This window comes from Mesoplodon bidens (genome assembly GCF_964165515.1).
Source record: "Mesoplodon bidens genome assembly, chromosome: 6".
Classification (NCBI taxonomy): Eukaryota; Metazoa; Chordata; class Mammalia; order Artiodactyla; family Ziphiidae; genus Mesoplodon; species Mesoplodon bidens.
Window position 1 is genome coordinate 17,711,376 of NC_138162.1, and position 19,669 is coordinate 17,731,044.

Below are 19,669 nucleotides of genomic sequence, written 5' to 3' on the forward strand. Positions count from 1 at the left end.
ATGTGACCCTTCACGAGGATAAAACAACAAACAAAAACAATAACGAAACTGTCTGGCTGCTGCTAAACACTTCACGTGCATAGTTCACTTAGTCTTCATAATCACCCTATGAGATAAGCAACTGATGCCACGGTAATTGAATAACAGGGCCCCAAATTGATAAGATTGGAACCTGATTCTGAGAACCCACACTCTTAACCTCTCGGCCCTTTTTTTTGGCGGGGGGGCTGCACCATGGGGCATGAGAGATCTTAGTTCACCGACAAGGGATAGAACCTGTGCCCCCTGCAGTGGAAGGACGGAGTCTTAACCAAGGGACCGCCAGGGAAGTCCCTCTTTATTTCTAAATGGAGATGAGGTTTGCTATAGGGTTAACCGAGATTATTAATATATAGTGGTTTGCATTTAACTAAGGGTATGCTCACTGCATGCCCAGCAAGTACTTGCAATTTGATGATTTCTCACAAAGCATATACCAGGTTGGATTTTAATTACCCACTTCCCTGCAGTTGTCACCAGTGGGCTGTGAACTCCCTGAAGGACACTGCCTGCTGGTTGTCATCTCTGTTAGCACTGTGCCCAGCATGCAGAAGTTGCTGAGTGAGTCAGACTCAGAAACGTGACCTTAGGCAAATCACATCCCCTGGCTAACCTAGAGTTAGTCCAGCTGCGGAATGACTCAGTGGGGTCAATCGAATAAGAGCGGACCATTTTTTGAACACCAGCAATATACCAGACACTCCATAGATACTGTCCTATGTCACAATGAATCTTTTCAGCAATGATTCAAGTAGGCATCAGTAGCTTTATCTTACAAAAGAGGCAGCCGAGACTCAGCAAGATTAAATGGCTTGCCTACAGTCACCTTTTGGGAAGTGGCAGGGCTGGAGTACAAATCAAGGCCAGTTAGGCTCATGACATGCTCCAAACCACCATCCAAAGACTACCCACATTTTATGACACCAGCTATCTTTCTATTGATACTTTATTAAGTAAGGTTTGTTTTTAAGCCTCAAAAGAGAAGAGAGATGATATTTAGGAATTCAAGGAAAATGAGGCAAATGGTGCCTGTCATTATGACCACAGATCATGATCCTGTCAAGGCAAAGACCCTCAGGTGAGCTGTTCTGAGTAGCATTGCCAGCAAAAAAGAGGGACTGCCGTCTGCCCTGGGTTTCTGCCATGTTGGAGACTTAGTGCAGCCTGTTTCACCAGAATGGCAAGGAGCCTCTCTGGACAGAAGCCTGGGGTTCTTCTACCAACCACTGTGTTGCAGGTTGGGGAGATGGGAGAGTTACTGTCAAACTGTTTATTCCCAGCCTTGAGACCTCACTTATACCCCCTTCTTAGACAAGGTGGGGAGTTAGCACTCTGTTTGATGAAAACCACAGTTACAAGCACAAAGTCTCAATTCAGGACTCATCATATTTTTTTTTACTGACCTTTCCCCTATCATAGAGAGGAGCTAATGGTACCCCTGACAGTCTGGGGATATAGTCCAATCGTGCTTTCAAAAAACAACAACAACAACAAACCGTTTCTTTTCTCTTAAAAAAAATATGTTTGCCTTTAAAAAATGTGTAAATTACTTACCAGTTAATTACCATGCTTCCCACAAAAATCTCAGAGTAAAATAAACACCCTGGGAAAATGCACGTATTTTAATCCTGTGACTTTGCATACCCTTGACACATGATTAGTTTTCCTCATAGACGGAGACATTTAAAAAATACTCTTTGTGGAGTACTTTATTTAGCATTTGACAATAACTTTTGTTTTTCATTTAACATTTAAACCACCTGTATCAGTTTGCTTGGGCTGTAGTAACAAAGTGTCACGGACTGAGTGTTTTAAAACAGAGAAATTTATTCCCTCACAGTTCTGGAGGCTAGAGGTCTGAAATCAAGGTGGCAATGGGGCAAGGCTTTCTCTGAAGTCTCTAGGGAGGATCCTTCCTTCCTTCTTCCAGCTTCTGGGGGCCCCAGGTGTTCCTTGGTTTATGGTAGCATAACTCCAGTCTCTGCTTCGGCTTCACATGGTCATTTTCTCCCTGTATGTCTCTGTCTTTCCATGGCATTCTCCTCTCTTTGTGTGTCTGTGTCGACTGAAAAAAATGCATAACCTAAAAGTTGAGAATTATATTTTATTTGGCGGACAATCTGGGCACTTAAGCCCAGAAGACAGCCTCTCAGATAGCTCTATGGGACTGCTCCCAAGAGGTAAGGGAGGAGCCAGGATATGTAGGAGTTTTGCAACCAAAACCAGGTAATCTGAACATCAAAAGATGACTGTTAGTTAAAGAAAACCAGACTTTTCAAGTTAATGAATTTAGTGCTTTTTTTATTTATGAGAAGATGCAAGAGTCTGGGCTGATTGAAATCATTCCTTTGATATGCACCTTAACTATCTGGGGCCAGTATCCTGCTTTTCTCCATCCTGAAGCCCCTCAGGGTGCACAGGTGGGGGTGGCTTCAGTGGCTGCTGGCTTGATGGCTGCAACATTCTTTGTCTCCTGATATAGGCGACATTTTGCATCCATACCTGTGTCTTCTTATAAGGACACCGGTCCTATTAGATTATGACCTCTATGTTACCCAATTAAAATTCCAGTATGTCTTCATCTTAACTAATTGCATCTGCAACGACCCTATTTTTAAATAGAGTCACGTACTGACATACTGGGGGTTAGGATTTCAGCATATCTTTTGGGGGACACAGTTCAACTGATAACGTCCCCCTATCAGCTAAGCATTGTTTTCTCCATTTACAAATAAGATCTGTAGTTTAACCTCTCTTTCATTCCCTTTAAAATGGCGGTAACAACAGTTAATTCACAGCACCGTTGGGAGCAGAATAAGATACGGGTGTTAAGCACTTACATATTAGGATATTGCCTAACATGCAGTAATGTCCATTGAATTGCATTTATTAAGTTTGCTTATTAAGTCCACCATTGTGTGGTAGAGGGCTTCAGAGTCAGACAAACCTGGGCTGGAACCGCAATTCCACCCACCTGGAAGGTTTGGGGAATAGATTAGAAGATGATTGGAAGTAATGCTTAGTAAATTGTTGCAGCTGACAAGCTGTGTAACCTTGGGCAGCTTACTTAGCCTTTCTGTACTTCACTTTCCACCCCTGCAAGGTGGGAATAATAGTAGTTATCTACCTCATAGTAATGTTGTAAATTTTAGATGATTTAATAGATCTAGTTTTTAGAGCACTTCCTGGAAAAGTGCTCTATGAATGATAGCTATTAGTGTCGTTATTATTATTATTACTATTTTGACAAATTGTTCTCTTTTCCTTCTCACATTAGCAGCTGAATTCTGAGGAGAAAGATAAAGGTCTTGTTTATGGAAAATAGGCTAGAAAATCTAAGGCGTTAAAACTCGAATGCCTCCGAACCAAATTTGTCTGAGTCTGGAGATTTATAACTGCTAGCATTTCCATGAAACAATGGAAAATTATATCTGTCTATCTGTATTACTTATCTATCACGGAATAACAAATTACCCCCAAACTTTGTGGTTTAAAACAACACACATTTCTTATCGCACAGGTTCTGTGAGTCAGGAAGCTGAGCGCACCTTAGCTAGATCTGCTTCATGGTCTCTCACGAGGCTGCAATCAAGTTATTGGCCAGGGCTGGGGTCTCCCCTGAAAGTTTCAGGGAGGCGTGGTTTCCAAGATCATTTAGGTTGTTGTTGGCAGGTTTCAGTTCTTTAAGGGCTGTCGGACTGAAGGCTTCATTTCCCTGCTGGCTTTTGGCTGGAAAGCGCCCTCAGGTCCTTGCCACAGGAGCTATTCCAGGACAGCTTGTTTCAGCAAAACCAGCAAGAGAGAGGTCACAGCCTTTTGTAACCTCATCACAGGAGTGGCATCCCCTCAATGTTGCTGTATTCTGTTGGTTAAAAGCAAGTTACTCAAGTGGAAGAGATGATAACAGACAGTGTGTATCAGGAGGTAAGATTATCACAGGCTGGTTTCGAGGCTCCATCCCTCCCACCCACCTTCCCCCTCTCCCTCTCCCCACTTCCTCCCTCCTTTCTCTTCTCCCTCCCTGGGTCTTTCATTCTGCTTATGTACATATCTATGTACATCTTACATAGATATCTTATCTTACATCTGTCGGTCATTTATCTGCTTTCTGCTGAAACTCTGACTCCAATCTCTGTATGTCATACTCAATCCCTGTGGGTTTCTCAACCTAGCCTATACTTGATACTTAGTAAGTACTCAGTAAATGTTTGAATTCTATTTAAATTTACAGCATAAAAGAGAATTTTTTTTTTTTTTGTGGTACGCGGGCCTCTCACTGTTGTGGCCTCTCCCGTTTCAGAGCACAGGCTCTGGACGCGCAGGCTCAGCGGCCATGGCTCACGGGCCCAGCCGCTCCGTGGCACGTGGGATCTTCCCGGACGGGGGCACAAACCCGAGTCCCCTGCATCGGCAGGCGGACTCTCAACCACTGCGCCACCAGGGAAGCCCAAGAGAATTTTTAAAGTCAGCTTTATCCATCACCTAATATAACCATTATATTGATTATATTTATGTAAATACTTACCAAGTTTCCTTTTAGTCTGTTCATACATACTTGTGACTGTGCTGGGTCTCCAACATTTTTTTTTTAAATATAAGGTTTTATCTTTTATTTACTTTATGGAAAAATGTTTGAAATCATATTTTTCTGGCCTTTATGGTTGTCAAATTGGCTATATAAGAATTTGTCAAGTTGACAAGCTCATCTTTAAACATTTAACCATCACAAGTAAAACTGCATAAATGTCCTTTGTGCTTTCTTTTGTTTGTTTGATTTATTTCCTTGTGCTGATATGGAAACAGCTGGTTTAGGATTTTTTTTTTTTTTTTTTTTTTTTTTGCGGTACGCGGGCCTCTCACTGCTGTGGCCTCTCCCGTTGCGGAGCACAAGCTCCGGACGCGCAGGCTCAGCGACCATGGCTCACGGTCCCAGCCGCTCCGCGGCACGTGGGATCTTCCCGGACCGGGGCACGAACCCCTGTCCCCTGCATCGGCAGGCGGACTCTCAACCACTGCGCCACCAGGGAAGCCCTGGTTTAGGATTTTGAATTTTTATTTCAATATCATCACATTTACGTGCATTGGCCAGATCCAGTTTGTAGTGGTTTGAACTAGTGTGGATAGTCAAACTGTTACTGAACCAGACTTGGGTCCACTTGACCACAGGCAGTAAAGCCAATCTACTGACGCTGGGTTGTGGTGAAGCAAAGTGAAGCGTTTATTTCAGGGCACCAAGCAAAGGGTCCAGGTAGTTAGTGCTCAGAAGGCCCAAACTCCCCAGTGGGTTTCAGGGAAAGGTTTTTAAAGAAAGGGTGAAGGAGGGGGCTATGGGGTGTGTGATCAGCTTGTGGACAGTTTTCTAATTGGTTGGTGGTGAGGTAATCCGGAGTCAACATCATCAGCCTTCTGGTTCCAACCCACCTGGGGTCTCTGTGCTTCTGGGCAGCATATCGTTAACTTGTTCCACCTGGTGGGGGTTTCAGTATCTGCAGAACAGCTCAAAGGATACAGCTCAGAATATTATCTGTAGACCTTGAGGAGGAACTAAAAGTACTGGACTTTGTTTAATGGCTAAATTATTATTATTTTGTCTTGCTTGCTGTTTTCCTTTCTTTCTGCATTTTCTCACTTCTCTGATTAAATTTACTCTTTGGAACTCGGAGAAGGCCTTAGGAGGCTAAAATTTTTATACAAATAAGAGGCAGGTGGAGGACATGGCGGGGTGGGGATGGAGTGGTGTCTGTTCTGGGAAGGCCCCATAGGATCCTGCCTGGTTACAAAAGGTCAGCGGTAATCAAACACTGACTGAGTAGAGACTTGGTAAACGTTAGTGGCATTGAAGGCTTGCTCAGAGAACATTCCCTGTGCGGTGTCACCAACCTCAGCTCGACTCAATGCGAAGTGAGGGCTACTGGAAGCTTTGCCATGTGCTTCATTTCTCCTAAGCCCCACATATCAACCCCAGTCCAGATCTCCTGCCCTCTTGGCTCCAGGATTTCAGCAGCTTTCTCTTTATCGTGGCTACCATTACCCTGTCCATCCATCGGTGTTTTTTTTGTTGTTGTTGTTTTGCCCGCACCACGCACCTTGCAGGATCTTAGTTCCTGGACCAGGGATTGAACCCCGGCCCTCGACAGTGAAAGCACGGAGTCCAAACCGCTGGACCGCCAGGGAATTCCCAGTTGATATCTTTTAGGACTGGATGGCAGCAGACTAAGAGGCAGTCTCCTTTCCCCAACAGGCCTCACCACCTTTACCCACATATTCTTTTCATGTCACTGCTATCCATTATTCTAATTTAGTTTTCCAAAGGTAGGAAAATATTATTGCTTTTTGAAAAAATTGATATATAGTTATTTATAATGCATAAAATTTCATTATATGTTCTAAATTGCATTTAGAGGATACTGAAAATAAAGATGTATTTTTTCCCCATATACAAATTATAGACCATTGAATTCTATCCATGGGCTTAAGAAGCACTGGCTGAAGTATACAGGCTGTCCCATGTACTTCCTATGGCATATATCAAAGGCACTTAATGTCTGATTTTTACTTTTAGTGAAGTTCAAGTTGATCAGCAGTTTCAGGTGCAGCGAGTCTGATCCATTCATTAGAATATCTCCCATCAGCCTTTCTACTAATGGTTTTAGCATTCATCGATGATAGCTGTCTATATCTATTATCTTATTAGAGATTACAAAATGGTAATTTTCTAATTCTGTCATTCTTCCTGCCTGTATTAAATGCAGTACTTCCATAAAGTAAATTGTCGTTACCCTGAAATCCAGTTCATGATAAAATCTTGACTACTACTTGATTCTTTTACCAATTTTCAGAATAATGAGCTGGTCTCTTAGCCATCCCCAGTGATGAGCAATGAGCTTTTGTTTGTTTTTTCCAGTTTGAGTTTTGGCTTTGGTTTTGGGTTTGATTTGAGGAATGTTGTGAATTATAGGAAATTTGTGTATCTGATCTATTTTAACCAATCACAGTCATTGTTCACTTTGTTCAATGTTAGGCCAGCGTGAGCCCCTCTAAACTGGTCTCCTTGTCCTTTTGAAATGACCACATTGGTCTTTGGCAGCTATCTCGCTTTTGGGCACAGCAAGACTTCCCAGGCTCAGCTTGTACCATACCTATCCCAGACTTGGAATAAGGAATTTTTCCAAGAATCTTTTGTTCCTTTTAGGGGAAAATGATATTTAAAAACAAGAGTCTGGGTATTAAGGGTATTTATTTCTGTTAGGTTACCATTACTTCTAGGCTTTTTCAGTGGACAGAGCTATGAAATGTTTATTTTTTTTTAAAGAGAAAAGCAAATCATTCGTGTATATGATTTCCAATAGAAATTTCAGAATTTTTCTCAACTTCTTTGACCTTATAAACATGAGAGACAAACAATTCAGGAATAATCTTAGTTCCTAATGATGGTAACATGTTGGCTTGTCTGCTATAGCCCACAGTATACATGCAATAGTTTCAAAATAACAATACCAGTATTGCAACTAGCAGTGAGTCCATTAAATCTAGTTTAAGATTTATTTGCAGAACATTTTTTTTTCTTTGGACTGTTTCTCCCTAAGCATGTAAAATCAAAATACTGCATTTTAAAGCCTTTCAACATAATTATTTTCTCTGTGTAGTGATGCCAACACTTTGATATATAGCTGGATATATACATTTAAAATTTGCAGAGATTGTATTGTCTTTCTTTTTTTAAAAAAAATAATTTTTTGGCTGCGTTGGGTCTTCGTTGCTGTGCGTGGGCTTTCTCTAGTTGTGGCGAGTGGGGGCTACTCTTCGTTGCGGTGCATGGGCTTCTCATTGCGGCGGCTTCTAGTTGCGGAGCACTGGCTCTAGGCACGCAGGCTTCGGTAGTTGTGTCTCGTGGGCTCAGTAGTTGTGTCACACGGGCTCTAGAGCACAGGCTCAGTAGTCACGGCGCACGGGCTTAGCTGCTCCGTCCGCGGCATGTGGGATCTTCCCGGACCAGGGCTCGAACCCGTGTCCTCTGCATTGGCAGGTGGATTCTTAACCACTGTGCCACCAGAGGATTCCCTGTCTTTCTTTTTTGATTAAAAAATATCCTGTAAAAATTTGATGTGGTTCCAAAGCTAAAACTTATAAAGCAAGATTCACTAAAAAAAATTCTGACTTCAGTTTTTGTTCTCTTGACCCTATCTGCTCAATCCCCTAGTAGGTAACAATTTTTATTAGTTTTGGTTAATTGTTTCAGTGTTTCTTAATAGGTATTATACATATTATATCTAACTCTTTACATATAGGTAGATATGATATAGATAGATATAATATGATTACATATTTTTTGTATGTATGTGTCTATACTCCCTCTTTCTTATACAAAAGAAAGCACTATAAATACTGTTCTGCATTTTCCATTTAATAAAACGTATTCTGATTACTCCATATCACATATAAAGATTGCCCCAATTCCTGTTAAGAATATAGACTCCACTGTGTGGATGAACCTTAGTCTTTTAACTAATTCTCTATTCATTGTCCATAAATTATTATTTAGGGGTCATGCTGTTTATCACTATGATGTAATGGGCAAAAGCAACAGAAATTGTCCATTTGATTTTCAGAATTTATAACCTGAATCTCCAGCAACATAACATAGTGGAGGCAGTTTAAGATAGCGGGAACGTGTTTAGAAGTAGGATAAGTCAAATTAGAAGTCTAATTCTCCCTGATTTCACCTCTCTGAGCTTCCATTTCCTCAACTTTAAAATACGATAATGCAACCAAACTCTCATTGTTATGATTTATATAGAACAAACGAGACAATGTATGCAAGACAAATAACAGTACCTCTGGCCTGGAATATGTGCATGTAAAATCATAGCTATTATTAATATTAATTTTACTGATTTTCTCAGCGATAAGACAGAATCCCATATGGGTCTCAATCCTTTAATTTTTTTAAAATCTTTATTAGAGTATAATTGCTTTACATTTAATTTTTTAATTTTTTATTTTTTTTTTATTTTTGGCTGTGTTGGGTCTGCATTGCTGCGCACAGCCTTTCTCTAGTTGTGGCGAGCAGGGGCTACTCTTCGTCATGGTGTGTGGGCTTCTCACTGCGGTGGCTTCTCTTGTTGCGGAGCACGGGCTCTAGGCGTTTGGGCTTCAGTAGCTGTGGCTCGTGGACTCTAGAGTGCATGCTCAGTAGTTGTGGTGCACGGGCTTAGTTGCTATACGGCATGTGGAATCTTCCCGGACCAGGGATTGAACCCGTGTCCCCTGCATTGGCAGGTGGATTCCTAACCACTCCGCCACCAGGGAAGTCCCTCAGTCTTTATTTTTATTTTATTTCTATTTTCATTTAATTTGATCTTTTGATGGGTAGGCTCATTAGTCCCTTTTCCTGTCCCTGGAAGCACAGCTACGAGGAAGAGGGAAGCTAATGGGAGAAGTAACTCACCCTGGACATGTTCTCCAAAAACATTGCCTATCAGCGTGTTTAAAGGTGACCTTTTAACCTGAGTATTGTTAAGATTTCAGTGAATATGAAGACTTAGAAGTGTGACAGCAAAACCCCTAAGAAAGTGGTCAGAGGGAGGCAGTTTCTTTTCTGATGGCACCAAAGCCTCCAACTGAGCCATCCCAAGTTCATACCCTCCCTGACAGTTTGAACCTGGCAACCTCTCACCAGCCCCAGGTGGCCTGATTTGTCTTGTTGGCCTGCTTTGCTGCCTCAAGGTCCCGTCTAAGCAGGATCTGGGAGTCTTCATCTCAAGCAGGCCATTAGCATCTCAGAGGCCTCTCACTCCCTAAATCCTGTCTAGGAATGATTCCTTCTGGGCATTTCTTCCTTGATCCCTAGTCTAAGAAACTACTGGAAGGAGGGGGAAGGAACTGAGGAGGAACTCATTTTGGAATCCTTCCTCAAGGGGATAAGTTTTGAGTACAGTTTTTAAGAAAGAGGAGGAATGGGATCCCAGGGAAGAGAAAGCAGGCTTCTTTTTAATGATGCTTCTGCGCTTCATCAGACAGAAAAGAGGCTTTGAAGTCAAAGCCCGAATGCCTAATGGCCTTTGGCTGCAGTGTGTCACCTCTCAGAACCTCTGTTTCCTTGGTTGTAAAATACGGTTATAAAAATTGTAATATTCCTAGTCCAAAGCACTGTTGTGAGGATTCAGTGAGATTTACAGTGTCTTGTGTTTGGCAAAGAATAGAAGCTCAGGAAATGTGAATTTCCTTTCTACCCTCTCCCCTTGTCAAGCACTTGTCCCACCACCTCTTAAAAATGAACGAGGTTGTTATAATAATACGAGTAATAGTAAGAACGGAAATCTCTGGAGAGGCACAGGCAGGCGTACATTATCTAAATTCTTACAGTAACTTTTATTATTGGTGATAATAGCCTTATTTTATGCATAAACAAGCAGAGGTTCCAAGAGAGGAAGTAGCCTGTCCATGGTCACACCCAGGGCCTTAGCTAGCCCATAAGTCACATTCTGCATGAATTAGGAAATGGTGCTCCTCTGCTTGGATTCAACCCCGTGGGTACAGACATGGCCAGTGGAGCTGAGACAGGATTCAGCCCCTCACTCACCCCCTTGCCTTGTCACTGTCGTGCAGTACACAGCTCGCATAACTGTACACAGAAGCTCTGGTCAAATGCATAGTTTTAATCAAACTGAAATTCAAACCCAGATCTGACCGACATTCGGACCACATCCTTTCCAACACTACCTGGCAGTTCATCTCTTCCTGTTTCCTTTAAGGTCCTGCTCCATTGTTTATGTCTTCTCTCTGCCTTATCTCCGTCTCTCCCCTTTCCTTCTCTTATGGCTTTTCCTTCCTAGCTGATACACTCCATCAAATCTCTGCACTTAAGTACCGTTAGGATCGAAACAAATCATTATTCATAATATCACCCCCACCCCATACCTAGCTCCAAAGCTGGCACTGGTAGGCCTTCTAAGTAATGCTTGTTCAGAACCCCTGTAGTCATTACGCTAGGCTTCCTTGTATCATAGCTAAGCCTTTACTCTCCTTGTTGCCCTCGGTGCCTAGCAAGTTGCCTTGCCCACAGTAATCACACTTTGGCATAAAAGAACTAAGATTTTTCCCAAGAGCAATTGTCTTAAACAGACACTAGAGGGCAGCAGAAGATCACACATGGCCTTTCGTTCACCTTCCGGTTACTGGCCACAGCCCACCTTGTCTCAAGAGGCAGGAGTCAATGATACACTGCAATGCTGACTGCTCCCTGAACAGCAAGAGCGATGTAAGTCAGGGGGAGGCGGGGGCTGAGCATGCCTTAGTCTGTGGGAAGAACCACTTTTGGGCCCACTGAACTGCACTGGGATTCTTCACTCCGCCCCTTACTTTAGGGCAAATAATACAGCAGGACCACATGGCTATTTTTGTGCTTTTAAAAAATATTTAAATAATTCCAATTAGCAAACAAAAGACATCAGCCACTACTGGGCTGCTGGGCATTAACCAGGGGTCCCTCTCCCTGCCCCACAGAGAATCTGACCTTCCTCAGAGATTGACTGGCTGTCCCTTGAAACAAGTATCCTCTCGTAGGTTATACTCTGTCACTCTGAGCCTCAGTTCCCTCCTCTGTAAATGGAGACAACAATTTCTACTTTGTAGGATGATAGCAAGGTCTATATGAGATGATAGATGCTGCATCTTTCCTTTGATGCTCAGAGCAGTTCAATGGGGAATTAGTGTCCTCATTTTACAAATGGGAAAGCTAAGATTAGAGAGGTGAGGTGACTTACCCAGAATTCAGAATCAGGTAGTCTGACTAAATAGCTTTGGACTTAAGCTTTCAATTCTACCCTTGTCTACTATGTTCCACCAGGTAGGAAGCGGACAGTTTAAGGAGATTCCTGACAGTGTGGTTAAAGCGCCAGCAGGTTACAAGGGAAGCTTTACAGATCCAGACATGCACAAGAGTGAATAATGCTGAGCTGAAGGCCAAGCACTGGAACAAACGACCTCTGATGATGCTTCTGACACCCTAGAATTTATAAATTCTTCATTGAGTTCTGTTTCTCATTTATCCTTGAAATAATCCAAGATTTAGGTACTAGCATTGTTGACATTTTACAGATGAGAAAATGGAGCCTCAGGGAGGTTAAATGACTTGTCCAAGGTCATCCAGCTGGAAATGGAAAAGCTGGGATTTAAACCCAAGCAAGTCACTGTCCTATAGCTTCCCTTCTGCAGTTTGGCATATTACTTGTGTATTTAGGGAAGAAGCTGCAAATCAGGTTAGAACAGGAGATCAGTTGTCCTAGGATTTGGCAGTTTTGTAGACCTGTCCTCTTTTTAGAGTCTGCACTGTTGCTTCCCCTTCCATTCCTCAAACATGCACACAACACACACACACACGCACACACTCAGACATACACACCTTAATCAGAAAGCACTCAGGAACGCCCCACAGTTCCTGAGGGTGGGAGTTCACCTGCCTGAACTGTAGTTTGTTGGTTAATCTCAGCATGACCCCAAGTAGGGGCAGGCTTGAGTCCTGCAGATAGGGTGTCCAAGAAGCACAAAGTGCGTAGCTCTGGGTCTGGGTCTTATGATTAGAATGAGGATTGCAGTTTTTAGATGGCAAGCCAGTCTAGGTTCAACATAGCTGTCCCATAATGGAACTGGAGGCCTAAAAAGGTAATGAGTTCTGTGTCATTAGAAGCATCCAAAAAGCAGTCGGAGGATCATTTGGTGGTGAATGAAACATTAGATGGAATTTCTGACCAGCTGACCTTTAAAGTGCCTTTTACCCATGAGATCCCTTAGCCCATGGAAAGGGGTGGGGAAGCCTAGGGTTGTTGTCTGGGGGGTGGCAGGAACGGGGAAGGCCCAAGTGTTTACAACAGGGATGACTTGTGCAGGAGTACGAATTAGTGCTGAAAATGTTTCGGCGAGAAATATGGACAATGAAAGGAGCAGTAGGACCAGGTGCAAAAAGCTAGACTAGTTATAAGCTCTGTGGTCTTGGGCAAATTGCTTTACCTCTCTGAGTTGTCATTTGTACATTAATAAAGTAAGGTTAAGACTATCTGCCTTTGGGGCTATGGTGATAAGATTCAGATAGTGGATTTGAAGGTCTGATAAGGGTTACAGGAATAGAGGGGATTAAAGGAAAAAAAAGAATCAGAGTACACATTCATCTGTTTATTTATTCAGATAGTCACCTGCAGACTGTCTGCATGACATCAGACATTGAACTCTGTGCTGGGGAGGCAAGCGGTCATTGAAAATGGTCATAGTTCTTGCTCTTATGGAGCTCACAGTTGAGTCGGGGAGGCAGATATTAATTTAACATGAACTAAAATTTAAAATGTGATAAGCACTATAAATGATGATGTAAACGGTTCAGTCGATAGTACAAATTGAGAATGATCCAAATATAGTGTATGAATATATGCATGTTCGAAAGTACATGTCATAGTTGGTTCCCACACTCCTTTTAACATATTCACTGGATAACCTTCCTCTGCTAAGCCACATCTAATCTATTATAACTTTTGTGGAACAGACAGTGCTACAGACATTTTAAATTGATAACACAGTTTCACATCAGGAATTAGGATGTCTAGTCCAAGATTTTAATCAAATCTCTAAGTCTGACAAGTCAGATCTCCTCTACCTCCCCAGTGGGGATGTTAGGAGGTGGGGCCAGGTTGGCCTCCGTTCTGTTTCTCTCCCTTGCTCTTCTTCTTCCTCTCCCTCTACAGTCAAAGCAGGAGAGAGGAAGGGTAAGGATTCAGAAGGTCATACTTGATACCCTTGTATCTGGCTCTGTGTTCTCGGGTCCTGGCAGGTGTTTAAAACCGACCCTCTCTCTTGGCGGGGTTGGGGGGCGTTCTGTGGTTTCTCAGTGGTCCTTGTGGCCAGGGCCTTCTCCCAAGACCTGAGACGATGTAGCATCTCTGTGGCTGGCTACCGCTGATCCCCCTCCACCCTCTGTTTCTCTGGCTGCTCACCTTGTGGAGACTCTCACCGTGGGGACCCCTCAACCTCTGTTATAATTCCTCCTGGGTAAGACTCAGAACAGATCCAGCCCGGCTCTTTCTCTTATGTGACCCACATCTGGTCCGGGGGAAATACTCAAGCATTTTTCCCACTGGCAACCTCTGGGATTTGGGGCTAATCCCTGTGCTGCCTCTTCCTCCCTGCTGCCATAGGCCACTAGAACTTCTGCAGGTGGGCTATGACCCTAGTCCACTATCTTCCCCATTGCTGAGAAAACGTAGCAGTTTCTCCAAGAGGCACTCTTTTGAGGCTCCTTATCACAAAACTTGGGATTAGAAGGTAATGTGCTCTACATGACCCACCTGGGGTGCTGGGGACTCTAAACATGAGGTAATAGCTGTCTCCAAAGCAAATCTCTCCTATATCCTTCCCGTCTACTCTCTGACCTCATTTTATTTCCTTGTTCTGGCTGAGGTTTCTAGAGTTATGAAACTAGCCAGGATTCATCTCCTTTGTAAAGTCTGCGTATAGGGGCCTGGCTCTGGAATTTCAATTCTATTCTGTCTTGGTGTCTCAATAGAAATTTCAGTTCTAACATCTTGTTACAACAACAGCACAGCAATAATTAAAACAAGCACAACAACAACACCGATAACAACTAGTATGGATTGAGTGCTAAACCTTTGCTAGGCACCTTATTTAATCCCTACAAGTAGTCTTTCAGGAGGGTACTATTATCTATAAAGGGCATGCTGATGATGCTGGAGTTTGACTCTCAGGCTGAGAAGTTCAGGTTGCATAGCGCAGAAGTCCAGTCCTTGCCGATGGCATTTCAGCTGGCTACTTTCCCTTTGTTGAGGATATTTCTGTGGGTCCTTGAGTCAGGCTTCAGAGCAATCGCTTTCCTCCAAGAGGAGACAGTAACTCCGCCTAAGAAATGATCCCATTTCGGCAATTCCTGGGAGGCCATTGCTGTAATAAAGGCCATTCTTTATGATATAAAAGTCTCACCCTCTTCCCCCCGCCCCCCCCATCCTTAGCGTTTCTAATTTGAGCCCCTCTGGTCCCTGTGGAGTCTTTAAATGCTTCAAGTGCAAGCCTATTGCCAAAGCAAGCCTGTCTGACTCGGGACGCAGCGCCCTGCACTGTTGCCGAATATTGAACAAACATTCACGCGGCTTTGGCTCTCCCAGAAGCCCTTAGTCTGATGCCTTTGTTTTGTTTTCTGGATGAGGGCAGGCGGTGCCATCACCTCCTGCCGAAAAGCCCTGGCTGCCCTCCCAACAAGGAGTTGTCACTTCAGCTGAGGCTTTTTTTCTTTTTTTTCTTTCTGGTGGCAACAAAATAATACCCAGCAGGAATTTGGGAGGAGAAAAAAGAGAGTTCAGTTGGCAGGTTCTCAAATGAATGGGTTGTAGTGTCATTGGAACTGAATTGGGCTTGAAACCAGACATGATCCTATTTTGGAAGCATTGTTCAGAGGGATGGGAAATGTGAACAGAGGATAAGTCTCTTCAGAAATGTTCTTTATCCTTGGCCTGTTAAAGACAGCCTGTTTTAACTAAACTCTCCCATCCCCTCAATGGCAAGGGCCTATGTGAGAACCTAGAGGAGGTCAGAACAACTGGCAAATTGATCAGCCATTCATCTGTCAACCTTCCACCTGAGAGAGCTAATTTTACTTTGAGAAGAGCTTACCACTTGATGACAAGCCATCAATTAATTGTCAATCCTGAAATTCACCAATCTTCGCTCTTAGACTCATCAATGCTTCGCTGAGATGGCGCAGTGATCAGGGTATATAAATACACGTGTATTCAAATATATCATTGGAGATCGTATTGAAAGCCTGCTGCGTTCCAGGTAATACGTAAAGTGGATGGGAATCGGCAGAACTAACACTGTCTCTGCCCTCATGGATCTTATAGTCTGGAGACATTAACAGGTGACGCATAGAACAGGATGCTGCGAGGATCTTTAGTATGAAACCCTAATAGAGATTGGAGGCGTGGGGATGGAGTTCAGGGAAGGCATTTCTTTTTTTTTTTTTTTTTTTTTTTTTTTTAGTTTCTGCTTTATAACAAACTGAATCAGTCATACATATACATCTGTTCCCACATCCCCTCCCTCATGCATCTCCCTCCCTCCCACCCTCCCCATCCCACCCCTCCAGGCGGTCACAAAGCACCGAGCTGATCTCCCTGTGCTCTGCGGCTGCTTCCCACTATCTATCTACCTTACGTTTGGTAGTGTATATATGTCCATGCCTCTCTTTCGCTTTGTCACAGCTTACCCTTCCCCCTCCCCATATCCTCGAGTCCATTCTCAAGTAGGTCTGTGTCTTAAAAACAAAAAAAGTCATGAAGAACCTAGGGGTAAAACGGGAATAGGGAAGGCATTTCTGAGGACCTGGCCCCTGAACTGAGATCTGAAGGCTGCGTGGGAGTGAGGGCCAGGAGAAGGCGGGGCCAGAGGGTGGGATGGGGAAAGCGTTCTCTGCAGAGAGAAGAGCACGTGCCAAGACCGAGAGAGAAAGGACAGGGTGTAGCCAAGAAACATAAAGGCCAGTGTAGCTGAAAGTAGAATCAGGAGGAACAGGATGACAGATCAGACTGGAGAGGCAGACAGGTGGTCTAGTTCGCATATTACCTATTGTGCCATGGTAAGGATTTTGGTCTTCATCCTAAGAGCAGTGACGTGCCATGGAAGAGTTTTAAGCAGGAGGAGAATATAGAGTTTGCCTTTTGAAAAGATGACTTTAGCCACAGAGTGAAGTTGGATCAGAAGCAATTAGCTTTCGCAATTGTAGTATCTACAGAGGAATAATTAATGGAATGGCTAATGGTCTTCCCTGCTGTAACTCTCCTCCAGATCATAACTTAGGTATGACACAATCTTTATGAAAAGGATCGTTGTTAATGAGTGCATGGGACTTAGAGGTAAATCCCTTTTTCCATTTAGGTCTCAGGTTCCTCACTTGTTAAGCCGTGGGTTTGGACCAGATGATACCCAAGTGCCCTCCTTTTGCAAAACAAGCCCTTAAATTCATCTTGAGTTCTATACTGCTATAGCATTCAGTTTTCAGCCTGGACTATGGGCTTTTAACCCCATTTTTTGAACTGATAGATTGTTTAAAAAAAAAGGATTTATTGGACAAAAGCAGACCAGCAAAGATCAGTAGTTCATTTTGTCATTAAATAGATAGATCTTTAACCCAATGTCTATGAATGTCTGTTTGATCAAGGGAATTCTTACTCCCAGCACCATGTTACATATTTTTCCCGATTAAATTATGGCAAGGTGCTATGAGGGATGGGGCCTCTGTGTTCTAAAAAATGAGATAACAAGAGTAGTTTAGTTTAAGTGATGAATTGGTTAACAGACGGCTGGGGTCATGTGCCGAAAGGATCCCTAAGTCATCATGTGACCTTGGAAAGTCATTTTCCTTCTTTGGGACACAGTTTCCTCTCATTTTAAATGGGAGGGTTTTACCAGATTAGACTCTTCAAAGGTATGCTCTTTCAGTAGTTTTCAAAAGATATTTTATGGAGAAAAGGTGCCCCACTCTATTTTTTCTCCTTGGAGGTTAATAATCCAAGTGTATTGACGGTCTATTGATTCCAAAGTTTTTCCTTCAACTAATCCATCCTACTACCACATTCCTGTGTAACCTCTCTCTGAAACTCAGTTTCCCCATCTATAGCAAGGGCTATAGAGCAGAGGTTTCCAAACCTTTTCTGTAAAGGGTCATATGGTAAATATCTTAGGCTTTGTGGGCCATAGAGTCTTTGTTGCAACTACTCAATTCTGGCATTTTAGCCATACACAATATATACACAAATGAGGGACTGTGTTCCAATAAAACTTTATTTACAAAAACAGGCAGAGGGCTGGATTTGACCCACAGACCATAGTTCAGTGAACTCTGGGTCACAGTGTGGGCTAACTGGTCTCTAATGGCCTCGCAGCTCTGACTTTCCCTGACCTTCTCCCCTGAAGGGTTATTCTCTCCCAAGTTGGAAGCCCCCCTTCTCCAAGATGTATCCCTCTGGCCTGCACTTCCAAAAGTCCTCATCATCATCATCTTCTTTGGACATGTCCGTATATAAGACTGTCTCTGTCTCCCCAGCTGCTGAGATGCCTTCTTCACAGCTTTGTTTTGTTTATCTTAGTAACTGCCCTTCTTTAATCCCTCTGAAGGATTGGTTAGCTGGAATTTGCCTTGTCTTCTTCCCCCAGAGCCTTTGATCTTGTGCTCATAAGTATTTGCTGACAGCCAGACAGAAAAGGTGGAGCCCAGATCCCAAGCCCGAGGGCCCAGAGAGTAATGAATGAAGACTGCGTTTATTTGTATTTCTAATTGGCAAAAGCCTATTTCCAGATCAGCTGCATGTCACTGCACGCCCAGAGCAAAAGCAGGAGACAACCTTCTTTCTCCCAGGCCTTGGTGCCCAGGGCCCCTGTTTTCCACTGAAGCAGGAGCTTGCCCTGATTTCACCAGGCTTGGAAGAAACTGCCATCTGGACCAAGTTTTGTCCCTTAGTACAGGACCACCTTGTTTTGCCACTCAGCCTGTACATTGCACAACTTTGAGGACACCATTTACATCATCCGTGATGTAAATGGAACCCTCTGAGTTGTACAAATCACTTTTTCAAGCTTTGAGCACTTTCTTCTTAGGAAATCTTACATCGAAGGCCAGTCTATAAAAGACATACAAGTGGAACAACTCTACTTGAAGCTGAGATGCAGGTTTAGAGTCCTGCCTGCTCAGTCTCCCTCTTGTCTTCTTTAAGCAGCTGCTGAGATGGCTGTTGGGATCCCTAGAATTCCTCAGCTGAATTTTGGAGCCTCTAGACTAGATCATAAACGTTGTTCTAACCATTCACAGTTATATAATCTCTCTTGATGAAGTCTCAAGTATATCCCTAGCACCATTCTAGGCACTGAATATTGGGGGGACAGGAGTGGGAGACACGGCCCCTGGTCTCCCTGAACTGATTTTATGGTTGGAGGGGTCAACAGAAAATGAGGTGAGAAAGTGAGCTTAACAAGATAGGGTCTTGGGCTTCCCTGATGGTGCAGTGGTTGAGAGACTGCCTGCCAATGCAGGGGACACGGGTTCGTGCCCCGGTCCGGGAAGATCCCACATGCCGCAGAGCGGCTAGGCCTGTGAGCCATGGCCGCTGAGCCTGCGCATCCGGAGCCTGTGCTCCGCAAGGGGAGAGGCCACAACAGTGAGAGGCCCGCGTACCGCAAAAAAAAAAAAAAAAAAAAAAAAAGATAGGGTCTTACAAGCAGAAATACTTATCAGAGAAGAAGGGCTGGGGAAAGGAGGAAAGACTTCCTGAAGAGGGTCACAGCGGAATGGAGTCGCTGATACGTGCTAAAGATTTGGAGAGGCAGAGGGGAAACGTAGGGCAAGGAGAGCAAAGGCACAGAGGTGTGAAATGCCACTCTTAGGGATAAAGAGGGACAGCGCAGAATGGGGCATGCGTCATTCATGCACGTGACAGCACACTGAGGAAAAGAAATTAGAATAAGGAGACAGATGAGCATGGAAAGAAAGGGGAAATAGTGCCTTTTCCAGACAGGTCCATCTCCTTCTGTCTCATTTACCAGTCGTAACTGTTTCAGTTGTTCTTGTTAACCACACATT

At 43.5% G+C, this 19,669-nt stretch overlaps 1 protein-coding gene across 3 annotated transcripts in view; it reads left to right on the forward strand.

Moving 5' to 3' along the window:
* The window catches only part of ASTN2 (astrotactin 2), a gene marked incomplete at its 5' end in the record, with an annotated part of 938,059 nt that overhangs the window by 719,336 nt on the left and 199,054 nt on the right, over positions 1-19,669 (forward strand). The gene's annotated exons all lie outside the window — the stretch shown is intronic.